The sequence below is a fragment of the Myxocyprinus asiaticus genome, chromosome 17 (genome assembly GCF_019703515.2).
Source record: "Myxocyprinus asiaticus isolate MX2 ecotype Aquarium Trade chromosome 17, UBuf_Myxa_2, whole genome shotgun sequence".
NCBI classification, from domain to species: domain Eukaryota; kingdom Metazoa; phylum Chordata; class Actinopteri; order Cypriniformes; family Catostomidae; genus Myxocyprinus; species Myxocyprinus asiaticus.
In genome coordinates, this window is record NC_059360.1 from 37,147,649 (window position 1) to 37,164,884 (window position 17,236).

Genomic DNA, 17,236 nt, shown 5'->3' on the forward strand with positions numbered 1-17,236 from the left:
TTTTCATATGCTCTACCCACAATCCTCAACCCCAATCCCCCTTTTCACCCTCAAATGGGAAAGAGGATGCAAAAAAAAATCAACAACCTCTACTTCCTGTGAAACTGTTGGTTGCACCTCTGACTGCTCTGACGCGGGAGAGTAAAGCCATTAAAATGACATGGAGACAGATCGGGTGTGATACTTCAAAGGGTCTGAAAAAAGCTGGAAAACTGAGCAGCGTAACCTCCTCATCCACCCTCCGGTGGGGAAGAGAGAGAAAGAAAAATCACAAAGCAGACAAGCATGCACCGCATGGTCAACATAAGCACCCAGAGACTACCGCGGTCTCCTCTCGGCCTCCCCTCAGACCCAAACACAGACTCGTCCCCCGCGACTACACGTCCAATGATTACACTATTCTCGCTCTCACACTCAGAGGGGCTAATTAATGCTTTAATATGCAAATGAGTGCCACAGTAAATTACACAGCTGGCAAATATGCCTGTTTTGCCCCCAAAACTACATCAGGAAATGAGCAAGACTGTGTGTGGACTGTGGATGCAAAGAGACAGAAGGTTTATTTCTAAACTGAGAAGATAATTTCACCTCAAAGTTTTGTGGGCACAGGGGTAAATGTTTATGAAGAGTCTATTGACAATTATTCTGTACTGTTTTAGTGATTCTAAAAGATGTCATGTGGTTTCAACTGTGGATGGTGTCACTCAACAGTATGTCATATTGAATGGTAGGGTTGGGAACTGGGAACTTAATCAGAATGGTTCCATTAAAAAACAAACGAACAAAATTGGATGAATAAATATGGAAGTCAAGACCTAGGACCTAATTTTCAGGCACTCAACAGTACAAAATACTGAACTGTAGAGTTGGAAACCAAGAAAATTAATCTCATCATTTGGTATCAGTTGTCAAACAGGGCAGTGAATGCAATAATAATTTGCAAATTTTTATTTCCCAAAACTACAACAAGAATCATTAATGAAATTGTTAAAGAACTGGAATCATGAATAGGAATCAGAATTGTTCAGTTCCTTTCGATTCCCATCCCTATTGAACAGAATGCATTTCCATCCTTCACAGCTTTGTTATCGTTTGCATCAAATTATATATGACAATCTCTAACTAATAGTCTATAACATGATAAGCAGATTGACTTCAACAACAAGATATTGGTGACAAGTTCTATTTTCCCTGTGACAGTGAGAGCAGATGCAAAGAAACAGAGAGTTGTGAGAACTGTGATTTGATGAACATATGACACTTGAAGACTCAGAGTGCTTTGCTATAAATGGCTGTCGTTTTCATGCCCTAAAACCATGTGAAGTTGATAGAAGATTCTGTGAAAGTATCATCAAAATATGGAACATGTTGCTCACAAACTTCAGTTCTTAAATTAAACTTTGAAGTCACAAAGAACGTTAACAGTATTTTTTGCAGTCAACAAGTTTGGAAGAGTGATTCCAAAAAAAAATGTGTCAAAACTGTGGTGGAGAGGTTGTGCTTGAACACGTACAGTAGGAGCTGTGGTGCTCCCATTGGGATAAAAGTTTTGTTCCGTATCTGCACTCATTCGACGTTGTGTCGATGTAGTGACATTGGGGTCACTCTTGGGAGCCCGAGACGCCTCTGGTCTTTGATAAAAGGCCAATGAAAATTGGTGAGTGGTATTTGCATACCACTCCTCCGGACATACGGGTATAAAAGGAGCTGGTATGCAACCACTCATTCAGATTTTCTCTTTGGAGCCAAACGGTCGATGTTTACTGAGCTGAATGTTCATTCACCTCTGCTGGATCTGACGGCGCATTTCAGCGGCTTCTCCCTCCTCTGCACTGGTGCACTGCAGAGAATGCCCCTGGGCGCTTCGGCAGAAAAAAGAAAGTATATTTTACTAAAAGAGTATATTTCTCTAAAAGAGCGGCACACACGGAACGTCTTTTTAAAGACGCATCTTTTTAAAGATGCCTTCCATTTGTGTGTTATTCCTGGTTGCGGTCGTTACCTCTCAACTTCTGACGGTCACGATCGCTGTCTTTCATGTCTGGGCACGACCCATGCGGAGACAGCGTTCGTGGATTGATCATGTACTCACTGCGAGAACATGACCATGGCAACGTCGCGGTCGTGGCTTGTTTGCGTAAGAAAGCAAGCCACCCCAGTGGCTCCCCGCCTCGATCCTTCTACCTACGGGTATGAGGCCAGTGCGGCTAGCACTGGGGGCGATTTGGGGACCCCAATGGGACCACCTCTGCCGGTTATACCCCCACGGACCTCCCATTCCCCAGCACGCTCATCTGCCCCGATCGGGCTTCTGGATGAGTCCGCCGGCTCGTCTCACGGCGAGTTCGACCTCTTGTTTGGAGCCCGCAAAGCTGATGAGCTCTCGAGCGCAGCATCGGAGAACGGGCTCGTCCAGTCAGACGCAGAAGCCTCAGCTGGGCTCCCCCCCTTGGGTACGGTTGCCCAGTCACAGGCTGATGCGGAAATGACAGACATGCTTTCCCGCGAAGCCACGAGCGTCGGGCTAGAGTGGAACCCTCCGCTCTCCCCTGAACCCTCACGGCTCGATGATTGGTTCCTGGGCTTGTGGTGCCGCTCAAAGCAGCCACGCCCCGCTCCAGTCCCTTTCTTCCCGAAAGTGCATGAGAAGTTGACAAGATCGTGGGAGGAACCTTTTACTGCCCGGTCCCGATCCTTCAGCTCCCCCACCCTCACTACACTTGATGGCGGGGCGGCCAGGGGCTATTTGGCAATTCCCCCGGTGGATAAGGCGCTTGTGGTGCACCTATGCCCGCAGAGCGCCGCCACCTGGTGTGGACGCCCAAAGCTCCCATCCAAGGCCTGTAGGTTCACGTCATCCCTGACAGCCAAAGCCTACAGTGCTGCTGGACAAGCCGCCCCTGCCCTGCACGCCATGGCTCTCCTGCAAGTCCACCAAACCAAGGCGCTAAAGGAACTGCACGAGGGTAGTTCTGCCCCAGATTTGATGCAGGAGCTGCGCTCGGCGACCGACCTCACTCTCTGGGTGACGAAGGTCACAGTGCGGTCTCTCGGGTGGGCGATTTCCACCTTAGTGGTCCAGGAGCGCCACCTTTGTCTCAACCTGGTCGAGATGGGTTCCTTGCTGCCCCCATTTCCCAGGTTGGCCTATTCGGTGACACCGTCGAGGACTTTGCCCAGCAGTTCTCGATGGTGAAGCAGCAGACGAAGGCTATTTGGCACATCCTGCCTCAAGATCCCACACCCCGCCTGCTCATCGCCAAGGGCATCCCCCTGCGGTGACTGCACTGGCTCCGCCGCAGCCCGCCCCTTTGGCCCGGCCCCAGCTTGGAGCCCAACGCAGGAAGCAGATGCCACCCTCGGAAGGCTTTGAAGCGCCCCTGAGATGGGCGACCCAGGGACGATGAAACCCACCTTGGAGCTGGTAAGCAGACCACTCCATCCCCCAGTGGAGGGCCGGGAGAAGAATCTTTTGTTGCTTTTTCATTTAATTTCGCCGAATGCCCAAGTGGCTGCGGTACCCAACAATTCAGCAAAAGAGCTGTATCCTTATTCCCTGTGTCACGTACTCTGTGTGTACGGCCGTCATCACAACCACCGTCCACCTTTCCATCCTTGCAGGTTTGGCGCTCCAGCGGCAGTCTCCCCGCCCCTGCGTGCCTAGCTGTGGCACAAATTCGCCCCCGATGTGACAGTCTCCATGGGACATGAGGACAGGCCTCTTCCTTCCCCGTCCCAGGCTGTTCTGGGGGTGGTCACAAGGAGCCAGGTAAGTGCTTCGATGTCCCTGAACTCAGCACGGCCACAACATGGCGTGGCACCTCCCCTGAGCTGAAGACGTGCGCCGTTAACTCCCAGTAGTGTTCACAAACTGTGTTCCCTGGTTGATTTCCTCTGAGCCCTGTGGCAGACGAGTTTGCACAGAGACTCGCTGCCGGCTCTGTACACATGCTAACTAAGCCCTGTACTGGGGTAGATGCTCCGCATGTGGTGGTTTCCCATAGGTAACCCCATGCGATGTATATCTTCCGCTAATTCGTTTCCCTGTTGGCAAACTGCATCTTCCTTGGGCAGAGGCCACTCTGCCCCAGTCACCATGCTTGTAGTAACTCCTCCCCCGTAGGGCAGGACCTACATTGGGTCTCCCCCACATGGCATACTTCCGACATAGCTCGGCAAGACCATGTGACATATTTCCACTTAAATACGCCCCCCCCCCCCTCTCTGGGCGGGGTATGATCTCCATGGTGTCTTCCCCTTGGGAGGGACACCCCCCCGACTAGACCTGGTGGGCCCAGATGGTTAATCCCCCTTTTTTTAAAGGAGTGGGAAAAAAAAGGGGATAAGATGCCATGACTGGGCTAGCCCGTCTCTATCTTTTGGGTAGTCGACTTGTCCCCAAAGGGCCGTTCGACACTCATAACTGTGTTGGGGGAGGTTACGTGTCGGCCTGGTGCACTGGCTATGAGGCACACAATGGTCTGCCCGTCACACACCGCCAGTTCATGTAACACAGTTCAGCCAGTTGTGGCGTTTTTGTATAGGGACCACTAGTGTCACTACATCGACACAACGTCGAGTGAGTGACAGATAGGGAACGTCCTGGTTATTTGCGTAACCTCCGTTCCTTGATGGAGGGAACGAGACGTTGTGTCTCCTCAGCATAAAACCTGAATGAGTGGTTGCATACCAGCTCCTTTTATACCCGTATGTCCAGGGGAGTGGTATGCAAATACCACTCGCCAATTTTCATCGGCCTTTTATCAAAGACCAGAGGTGTCTCGGGCTCCCAAGAATGACCCCTAGTGTCACTACATCGACACAACGTCTCGTTCCCTCCATCAGGGAACGGAGATTACGCAAGTAACCAGAACGGTTTCATGCCAAATAATGGCATTAAGCCCACATATGAAACTAAAACGCAATAGTAGACAACTGTACTGTATGTTTACCAGAAAGTGAGCTCACTGCAGGAGCAGTGTGTGTGTGTGTGTGTGTGTGTGGGCAGGTTTGGGTGGTTTATGAGGACATTTCTTTAGGTTACAAACTGGTAATTACAAGGGTATTATGCTATAAATGTGGTTTATGAGGACATTTTTAGTGTCCCCATAATTCAAATTGCTTAAAAAACATACTAAACAATGTTTTTCTTTTTTTTTTTTTGTAAATGCAGAACGTTTTTTTGTGAGGGTTAGGGTTAGGGTTTGGGGATAGAATCTACAGTTCGTACAGTATACAAATCATTATGTCTATGGAGAGTCCTCATAAGGATAGCTGCACCAACATGTGTGTGTTTGTGTGTATGTTTGCATGTGCATGTGAAACTCATCATAAGCAGCTCATCAGAGGTCCCATGAGTAGGAACCTGCTCTCTACCTGCTCACTCACTCAACTTCAGCCATCAGAGAGTCAGACACCATGACCGAACACAAACACTATCCAACTCTTAGTTCCACTTGGAGTCTGTCCCATAAGACCACCTGCCCCTCTGTAGCCCCACCTGCATCTTTAATAATGCTTTGTGAGAGACATCACAGCGACCTGAGTGCACCCTGCCCAAGCAAACAGCAAGAGGGAATCATTTCATTGCACTGTTGTAAATCTATGTTCCAGGACAAGACAGCTTTTGGCATTGCCTGGTTTGAAATGAAAGCAATGAGTAGAATAATAAATAGAACAATGAGTAGCAAAGAAAACAATATACATATACTTATACACAAATCAAATTGTGAAAATATACACAACCCTAAACTCATAATTACCCATAGTATAATTTTATTGCTCAAAAGTTGCTCTTTTAAGCAACTAATAATCAGGATTAATATCAGGAGATTAAAGTCTTTAAAAAAATCTTTGTTTTATTTCATTTAAAAGGATAGTTCACCCAAACATAAAAATCTGTTATCATTTACTTTTCTATTGTGGTTCCAAACCCAAATGGCTTTCTTTTGTCCTGGAACCCAAATGTAGAATGACAGCCCCAGTTACTATTTACTTACATTGTATGGAAGAAGAAAAAAAAAAAGAAAAAAAAAAAGATGCAATGAAAATGAATAATGACTGAGACATAACATACTGCCTAACATCTCCTTTTGTGTTCCATGGAGGAAAGAAATGTTTGGAACAGTCTGAGGATGAGTAGATAATAACATAACTGTAATTTTTGGGTTGGGGATTGTTCCCCCCAAAATTAAAATTATCTCATTTTTTTCTCAACCTCAAGGTCCAAAATGCATATAAAGGCAGCATAAAAGTAATCCATATTACTCTAGTAGTTAAATCTACATCTTCAGAAGCGATTTCACAAATCATAAACAGATCATAAATAATTTTTCACAATAAATATCCACTTTCCACATTCTTCTTTTGTTCTTGGCAATTCGCATTCTTCGTGCATATCGCCACCTACTGGGCAGGGAGGAGAATTTATAGTAAAAAAGGACTTAAATATTTACCTGTTTCTCAACTACACCTTCCATATCGCTTCTGAAGATATGGATTTAACCACTGGAGTCGTACAGATTACTTTTATGCTGTCTTTATGTGCTTTTTGGACCTTCAAAGTTCTGGCCACCATTCACTTGCATTGTATGGACCTGCAGAGCTGAGATATTCTTCTAAAAATCTTCGTTTGTGTTCAGCAGAAGAAAGAAAGTCATTCATATCTGGGATGGCATTAGGGTGAGTAAACGACGAGAGAATTTTCATTTTAGGGTGAACTAACCATTTAAGTGCAAACTTTGTCTCAGACCTTTCTCCTTATGTTCCTTAGGGAAATTAAAATAGGCACAAATGAGACCATTTTCAACACATAATAGAGCTATTAAATTATTATAGATAGCATAGACATTTGAAAATTTGGTCTTGGGACAACTTGATGAGACATGAGTTGAGTTTGAAGTTGAGTATTGAAATCTCTGACTTTTTATTACAGTCTTTGGTATCATGGCAAATCTGAGCACAGTTTGATACATTGTTGAGATATCTTCTGAAACTCTAGAGAATAAACATGTACAATTACTAGGACATTTTTCTCATGAGAAAAATCTGAGAAGCAGGACATTTTATAAAGTCTCCATTTGCTCTCCATTTAATCTAAATGCCATCTAGGAGAAACAATTTACATATTAGATATGTTTATTTATTGTTCATTTTTTTATTTCCAATGTGTTTACTCATAAAGTTTATGAATTGCTCATATGTTAAGTATGACAACTTAAAGAAATAACTCTTAGCACCTTGCTACAGTGATATGCCCTCTGAATACTGTACTTATGAGACTCACACAATTAATATTTTAGATCAGTAAGTCATTATTAATTAACAACAAATAGGCCAATGATCAAATAGAGTTGGCTTCAACAGACATGCCAAATCAGATGTTGTAAACAAAGACCCAAGGACCTACATTCCCTCCCTGCCACCTTCCTTGTGTTTAAATATGCGCATGTACAATCTTGCCGCACACACACGTTCACATACACTTTTCTTTTGAAGAATGAAATTTTCACTTTTCTCAGGCCCAGGGAATTTCACGAAACTGAATCAGAACACTTGATCTGACCACCCGCTGATTTCTGATGGAAAGATTTGCTTTTTAATACAATCGTCCCTCATTCCGTCACGTTGTGCCTGGCCCAGACAAATCCCAGCAGTGTGTCTTCTTGTACTGCCACACTAAAATGTCTCATTCTCCATTGGTTAAATACTACCCTGCTGTAATCTATCATGGTGGGAATGTTAATAACCTCGTCCTCTGTGTCAGCAGAGCTTAAATATGACACATTTATACATATTTAAGACAGATGGCATGTTTTCAGGCCATTTATCGATGAAAAGATATTTTAAGGTGTAACTGATTGACGGGGCAACAACATCTGAATCAAAACAAATGACTGATATAAAAAAATAAAACAAGTTTGGTTTTAATCAAGAGGAGCTTTTATGTTTTTAAGAGAGTATTCTGTATCATCTTTGTCCCAACTATTCTGCTGTGCCAAGGCAAAATGAAGAAACTACACATTTGGTCAAAATCATGTTATTAAATCTGGTCTCTAGACTATAATCAATCCAGTGACAAACAGGTTTGGCTCAACTAAACATTTTCAGTCTTGCCGTTGTTTCTGCGTTTTGGCTGTGTAGGTTGGTATTCCAAACACCCACATTATCAAGATTACGTAAAAACTGCTGACATCTGACCTTCTTCTCTTTAAGGTTCTGGTCAAAGTCCAGTCTGATGAGGGAATTATTTATCTTCAGGGCCAGTGAAAGAGCCATGAGCCCTCCAGCAAGCACCTGGTTGTGCTGTACATCCAGATGCTGGATCTGTAGATTTTCAGCAAGGATCTCTGCCAAAGTCACAGCATCTGGCATAACACAAAAAACAAAAGTCATAAATAAACAATTCAATAAATAAATAAACTTACAGCAATAATATAATTATAAACATACTACTAAAATCAAATTCAATGGAACAAAAGCTAAAAAAAAAAATAAAAAAAATAAAATACACTTAATAAATATAATATAAACATACAGTACTACTAATATCAACTTCAATGTAACAGATAAAAAACACAGCCTTAATGGGATAGTTCACCCAACAATGATAATTATGTCATAATTTACTTACCCTTGCATCGTTTCAAACACGTGTGACTTCTTTTCTTTTTGCCTAATATCATCTTTTGTGTTAAACGGGAAAACGAAAGTCATACAACATGGGTTTGGAATGACATGAGGGTAAATGATGACAGAATTTTCATTTTTGAGCGAACTTACCCTTCAATTATAAGGTGAAACAGAAATTCATCTCAGAAAAAAAGGAAATCTAGAATTAGAGGAAGTGCCAAGGAGGTAGAAAAGCAATATTCAGAACTGTACCCTCACATGTAATTCCTACGGAAGCTAGGCCATGTTGCAATGAAGAGCGATTGATCATGGGGGACTCCTTTAACGTGTGAATGCCTCTGTTCTCAAGGTTGTTTTTGCCAAGGTTTAATGTTTAGAGCATTTTTAATCTGGGCTGGAAAAGAAAAACAGGATGTTTAAGAGAATGTGCACAACTGAGCATGTTTTCATAATTCAAAAGTGACCTTTTTTCTATGCATTTGAATCCAATTATGGATGGTGAAGCTTTAAGAGTCACGCACGCAGCCATGGCAATAGATTGAATCTCAAGAGCATATTAACCACGTCATTTATGAAGCATGATTAGCAGCCATATAAAGCAGGAGATAGCGAAGCACATGGAGGAAAGCCATGTTGCATAACTGAACGTACACAATGCCAGCGCGCTACACTCCTGCTTTTAAATAAAAAAAAGAAAATACACACACAGCTAAAAAAAAAAAAAAAAACAAGCCCAAAGGTCAACTCTGTTCATTTGCATCACTGTTACAACACTCAAGCATTTAAACATCCTCACATATACACTCACTATGCACTTTATTAGGAACACTATGGTCCTAATAAAGAGCCTGACGTGGTCTTCTGCTGTTGTAGCCCATCCGCCTCAATGTTCAACGTGTTGTGCATTCTGAGATGCTGTTGTGCTCACTACATGTAAGTGTACAAGTGTTCCTAATAAAGTGCTCAGTGAGTGTAGACACACATACACTACATACTGTACAAACTCAACTGACAAGCACTGTCAAAGATTCAGAGAATGTAACAAACAAGAATAAATGTAACTGAAACATCATAAAATGTTAAAAATGTAAAAAATTCAATAGCTTAGCTTTTTTTTTTATTTTTTTTTTTAGGTGCATTATTTATCTGTAAATATATTACAGTAAGAACTTGTAAGAACTTGATATTCATATTATTCTGTAATAAATTTATATCACTTTCAAAGGAATAAAAGCCATAAATAAAACACATAAATAAATAAACTTAATGATACAATTATATTAGAGTATAAACACATTAATGATATCAACTTCAAGGAACAAAAGTCATAAACAAAGAAATACATAAACTTAATTACATAATTATATTACATTATAAACATCCTAATAATATCACCTTCAAAAAATAATAATAAATAATAATAATAATAATAATAATAAACACATAAACAACCACAAAAAATAAACATAATAATATAATTATATTAGAGAATAAACACACTAATATTTTCAACTTCAAAGGAACAAAATGCATAAATAAACAAACTTAATAATATAATTATATTAGAGTATAAACATACTAATAATATCAACATCAATGGAACATAAACAAATAAATAAACAAACACATTAAAATAATTATATAAAAGTATAAACATACTAACAGTATTAATTTCAAACAAACAAAAGCCAGTAAATAAATAAATAAACTTAATAGTATAATTATATTAGAGCATAAACATATTAATAATATCAACTTAAAAGGAACAAAGCAATAAATAAATAAATAAACAAAAACCCACATTGACTTTTTTAAAATAAACAATCACTGTTACAATGGAAAAGTATTGTTAACATGATAAATATTGTGAGTTAACTGAAGTTCAATCATTCTAAAAGCTTGAAATGTTTGGTCATCCGATTTCCATTGGTCTCACAATGATTGACACAAAAATTTGGATAACATTGTGATTTAATTATGTTCTGCTGACATCAGAGAGTTCTGTGTCTGCCCAAAGAACCCATTTATTCTCTTTCTCTCCTCTTCTGCCTTAAAAGACATCCCAGGGAAAAAAAAGAAAAAAAAAAGAAAGAAAGGTTAATAACAACCCTTCCTGTGTCATATTCGACACGACCAGCCATTGGACTAATTATATTAATTATGGCCGAATGGATGTCTACTTATCCTTCTTAATGACAGACCACATGAAAAAGCCCTTTAAACACATATCTATTATTTAATCAAACTGTTCCCATTTAGTACAGGCAAAATGGAATGAGCAGCCTTTATTTTTGGCCTGGATGAATTCTCTGTGAACACGCCAAAGGCCGAGAGAAGAGAAAGCAGGCCTTTAATTTGTAGCTTTTGATTCGAATCGCAATTCAGATGACAGAAAGGTACAGTTTATTCTGACAATCAGAGCTGCTGAAGAGGAATAGATATTATTAAGGATCAGAGATGAGCTTTCCAGTGAGGATGAAACAAGCCATTTCCTTTTGTTCTCGTCTTTTTTCTCTCAGTGTGTCAAAAAAATAAAAATAAATAAATAAATAAAATTAAAAAAAAAAAAAAAAGATATTTCCAGTAGCTGTTGTGTTGATGGGTTGTGTGTTTCCTCTCCAAATCCAAGCAGGGGCCACGTGCAGTGTAACTGTTCATCTTTAATCAAAACCACACTCAGATAAAATAGAAATTAATAAATAACTGAAAAACATAGTAACTTACTGAATGAAAGTCATTGTGTTTAATGTAATGTGCGACCCACAGTTTTTGGTAAAAGAAAACACAGTGTGAGAGGCAGTTGTGAGAATTATGAAGTATGTGCTCCAGATGTTTAAAAGATTTAAAAGAATAGTTCACTTAAAAAATATATATATATTATGTCATCGTTTACTCACCTTTATGTCGTTCCAAACCAATAAAATTCTGTCTTTCATAGAACACAAAAATGATGTAGAATATCCTGGGCACTCTTTTCCATTTAATGAAAGGGAATGTGGACTAGGGCTGTCAAGCTCTAAAATGACAAAAACAAGCTATAAAGCACCATAAAAGTGGTTCATATGATTATACAGTATTTGTTATATTCCAAGTCTTTTGAAGGATAGAAAAAAAGAAAAAAAAAAAAGAAAAAAAATTGTAATTCAGTGATAATCTTCTCCTCCAGTAAGCTGTGAACTGCGACTGGGTCAGAGAAACAGATCAGTCTGGTTCATGAACAAATCATTTAGATTGGATTTGTGAATTGAATCAACCAATTTATTGAAAAGATCCAACTCAAAAGAGTGATTTGTTCACAAATCAGACACTTCTTCTTCTCTTATGAACTATCATGAATGTACCAAGCAATATGTCAAGACTTTCACTGAATAACGACTTAAAGGGATAGTTCACCCAAAAATGAAAATTCTCTCATCATTTACTCACCCCCATGCCATCCCGGATGTGTATGACTTTCTCTCTTCTGCTGAACACTAACAAAGATTTTTAGAAGAATATCTCAGCTCATGAGGGTGACTAATTGATGAGAGAATTTTTATTTTTGGGTGAACTAACCCTTTAAATTTCAGCCTGTTTTTCATCCAAAGCTATCTTATGGCTTCAGATGGCTTAGAATATAGCATATATGTCATATGGACCATTTGAGATTGACAGCCCTAGTCTTCATTAAGTTTCATTACATGAAAAATGTATCAAGATATTCATAAAAAAATAAAAAATAAATAAATCATATGGATTTGGAGCATCATGAGGGGAAGTGAATAATGGCAGAATTTTCCATTTTAGGTGAACTATACTTTGGGTGAACTTTCTCTTTCGCTTTTTTTATTTTATTTTTTATCACAAGTCTAGATGTGGTGTTGCAATGGTTAAAATTATTTTATATCTCTATTATCTTGCCTGAGAGGACATCTATCCAGAACATTATGTAGATGGATCAAGCCAAGATGAGTGATGTGAGTGTTACTCAGTATCAGCGATCTCAAACCAGCCTTTTGGAAGCTCAAAGCATCACAAATCTCTTCCAGACCTGTGGAACAGAAAGAGATGACTACACAAAAGCTGAAACAAATTGTGCATCTTAACCACAAAAACCTCATTCAACCATGGTATTGGGTAGTGCACAATGTGTTCTCAAAGAAACAGACATCATGGACATACCTGAGTCAGATATGATATTGTTGCTTAGGTCCAAGGTCTTAAGAGTGTTGTTGTATTTGAGGAGGTCATCCAATTGCATGGAGTCCTGGTAGCCACTGAGATGTAAAGCTCCTGCAAAGCAGCATTCCTTTTCAGAGCACCAACTATAGGGCAATAAATTAGAAAAATATTCAATAAACATTGTTTTGTCTTTGTCTGAGATAGTTGTGCCAAAGAACTTGGCCAAAGTGAGACAAGAAAAAATAATCTGAAGAAAAAGGCAGAAAGTTAAACATAAGGGTTTTCCGTGAATGCCCACTGCAGTTCTTCCAAATCACAACAAAGGCTTATTGAAAACGGTGAGGCTTTGGAGGACTAACTCCATTATCTTTTTTATTTACATCACTGTGATTATCATGGTCATCATTATAATCGTCAGCATGATTACATGTATCTTTTAGGGCCAGAGAAGCTTTCATGGGCTTTTTGTCTGTGGCCTCACAGAGTTGTCTTTCCAAATCAATGCGGCAGATTTGATCAGACCCTTTCGGTTGCATGTGGAATGCCAACATCGTCATCATACACAGTAGGAACCAAATAGGGGGATTGTTGAATTGATCGGAGGTACTCCACTGTGCGAGCCAGCGAGTCCCGCAATCAGGGCCCCAACGATCGATAGCAATGATCAGCAGCTGGGTGTCCCGCTGGGAAGAATGAGAGTGGGTGGCCGAGTGGCCCCAAAATATTAAATGGATCCACATACTGCTTAAAGAGACAGAGCTACAAAGACACATGTATGTGCCACTCCATTCCTCCGTCTCATTTAAGGTAATTTCACTTGGGCTATGTTAATGGCCTATGTTTACAGCATCTCTCTCGTTTTCTCTCTCTCTCTCTCTCTCTCTCTCTCTCTCTCTTTCGCTCTCTCTGTTTCTCAGTTATTTACAGATACAGCCATCTTAGATATTAGTCGGATGACACAGCAGTGGCTGAATTCACTCTAATGAGGTACTTCTAAACAAAAGGTAACTAATTACATATTATTAATAAATAATATGGGTTTTTCCAATGACCGATTCTTAAAATTTAGTATTTGGTCACTCCAAGTAATACATATTTGGTTACATCCTTGAAATCTAAAATGTTTTAATGACAGTCTTCTTTGCAGTTTTGAAGGACTGACACATCTTTGAAAAAGCCATGGCTATAGCTTTTACCTCTGCAGTGTTGTAGGAGAGACTTGTGCTGGCCGAAATACCCTGAACGGATCGGTGCAGCAATGTGTAAAGTGACAGGCAGAAGATTAGGACATCTAATCCAAGCCCAGTCTGGCTGTTAGGGTCACTGGGCCAAAATCTGCCACTCCTTCCCTTGTCCTGCATCATCTGTTCCTGCTGGCCTAGGCCACTCATGGAGAACACTTATATCAAACGCATACTCTTTGCACGTTAAGACTGGCATATTGCAGTATTTTGATTACACCAAGTGAAACAACCCTTGGACTGATTAGCACATTCTGCATTGTAAAAAAATTAAGATAAAGTGTGATTTTTGCAAATAATATGCCCTTTGGAACAGTATGTGGTGCTGTCATGATACAGACTTTACAGGTTTCCAAACTCTGCCTGCAGTAAAAGTACTTATGCAGTGGCAAATTTTGCACAACACTAGCTAGACTAACAATACAAATATCTGGCCCTCCTGAATGAGGGATATAAAGAGTGGTCCATATGCCATATATTCCAAATCATCTTCTGAAATCATATGATAGCTTTGACTTCAGAAGACTTCAAGTATACATTAGCACATGAGTCTAACCAATTTTATGGTCCTTTTGCATCCTTTTTGAACCTTGAAAGCTGCGGTCCCCAATTGTCATTGTATGAAAAAGAGCTAGCAGTACATTCTTCAAAATTTCTGTTTTTGAAATATAAGTTTGGCACAACATGATGGTGAGTTAATGATGACAGAATTTTCATTTTTCAATGAACTATTTATTTAAATTTATTGGTAACAAATAAGAAGTAAGGCCAAGTAATGCAGTTGACCCCATTTCCCACAATGCATCTATGACTTAAGATTTGCATATCACATCATATTCTATAGCTGTGAGCACCCAAAACTTCTTTATGCACCTCAAGTGTGCAAACTGTGTGCTGGGCATACCAAGTGTGAAGAGAGGTTTGCCGCTCAGGCAGGTGTTTTCAAGGTGTAGCACTGTCAGCCTGCTGGTGAGAAGGGTTTTTGACAAGGCCTGCGCGGCATAGTCCACCATCGGCATGTTACAAGCATCCAGTCTCCAAAGGCATCCACTCTGAAGAGACCAGACAGCAAGCCATCAGAAAGAAAGAGAGAGAGAGATAGAGAGAGAGAGAGAGAGAGAGAGAGAGAGAGAGAGAGAGAGAGAGGGAGAGGGAGAAAGACTCAGAGGCCTTATTCTGCCCTTGCTACGGACTGGCCTCTCTGTCTCACCCTCTCTCATCAAAAACCATCCTATCTAAAGAAGTGGAAACGTCAAAACTGGAAAACAATTCTGACGGGAGATTCCTGAAGATCTGCGGGCCATTCCTGAGTTTCATCCTTTAGTCCACCACTTCAAAAGTGTCCAGATTATTTTTATTTTTTTCCTTTACCTTTCTTGGGATATTTCCATTGATCTCATATAATACTGCCTGAGAGCATGCCTTTGGTTTTACCATTGAAGTTCTCGTCACCATGAGGTGATGCTGTCTTTCATCTAAATGAACATATATTGTCCGGAGTTTTATGAGGACTTTAATGATAGCCATTAAAATCAAAGTGTGAATATAACACATTTCAGCAGTGCAGACATTTTCATCTTTGATGCATGATAATTCATTGCTTCCAAATGCAATCTGAATATCAATACAGTATTACACAGAAGACCATACTCTAGGAAAATTTACTAATAGAAAGTAATACACTGCAAAATGATTATTTTCTTAATCAGTATTTTTATCTGTATCCTTAAAGTATCCTTACAAAATATACATTTACTTGAAAAGCAAAACTTGTACAAGATAAATAAGTTTTGTTCGATTTATGCTTTGAAAAAAGTCTAATTGCCAATAGTGTAAGTAAAATTAACTCATATATGCTCTGAAAAAAAATAAAATAAAGTTCAGCCAAAAATTTAAATTCTGTCATCATTTACTTACCCTCATGTTGTTCTAACAGATATTAGATACTATCCACAGTTTTCCTGAGCAACCACTGGGAGGTGCCATGATGATTCTAAAAGACCTTTTTCACACTCTGGGTTTTGGAATGCGGAAGTAAAAGTTTTCAGGGTAAACTTTGACGGTGATGAATGGGAGTGAATGGGAGATCACAGCAAATATTATTTTCACTTACCCATTTGCTCCAAGAGCAAAAGAAAAAATCCATTATTACATCTGAATGACTTTCCAGAAGAAGAAGAAAATAGAGAGCGGTGGATTAAGACAGTCAGATGGGAGAAAATTGCAAATTTACTGTCACTCTCTCAGCAGATGTAATTGAAACCCCCTCGCAGCTGTGGTAATTAATTTTTTAAATACATTTCAGGGGATATAACACAAAGCATAATGTTATACATTTACACTCAATATTTTAAAAAAATATAATATAAAAAAGTGCTGGATTTATGCTGCTAAATAAGGCGGAAACGCATCATCACAGTCTGTGAAAAAGGTCAATTGCCTGTATTCTGTTTCTGGGCTCTAGACGAGATGTAAAACTAACCGAAACGAGCAATCCAGATGGACAACAACAACCATTTAAGTGTTATTTGGAGTAAAAATGAATTTCACAATCACCTTGTGCAGAGTTTGGCTGTCAAAACAACTCAACGGTCTGTAGACTGGAAATTGAAAACAGGTGAACCATGGTACACTTCCGTGTTCAGGAAAAAGATAGATTAGGCAGAATTTTAGCCTCAGGCACCATTCAATTTTATAGACCATTTGTACAATTCGGGAATTTTGGAACACAGAAGTAAACTATTGTATTGATAATATTATTTGTTCTTACCCATTTGCCCCAACAGCAAAAGAAAAATTCCACTATTACATTTCCACGACTTTCCGTCGCGGGGGGGGGGGTGTGTGTACGGGGGTTGGTGGTGTGGTGGGGGGTGATCTACCGCTCTCTCTACCCCCCACCACACCACCAATCTAACCACTTATTTACCAGGACAATGAAGATAAACTCTGTGTTGTTTGGGGATTTTTAGACTTTAAAAACATGCCTACTGTGCATAACACATTTCCAACAGAATTCAGCATTTGCTGAAATTGTTAATTGCTTTATAATTGTTATACAATTGAAAAATATTACAATTGTATAATAATAATAATAATAATAACAACAACAATATGATGATGATGATGATGATGATTATTATAAAAGTAATATTTCAGTAGGCCTGATAATTTCTTAACTTGAACACAGCATTGCTACGGGG

General features: G+C 39.8%; 1 pseudogene; it reads right to left on the reverse strand.

The window, feature by feature from the left end:
- Window positions 1-1,182: 1,182 nt before the first annotated feature.
- The window catches only part of LOC127454977 (protein phosphatase 1 regulatory subunit 37-like), a 34,108-nt pseudogene continuing 18,054 nt past the window's right edge, over window positions 1,183-17,236 (reverse strand).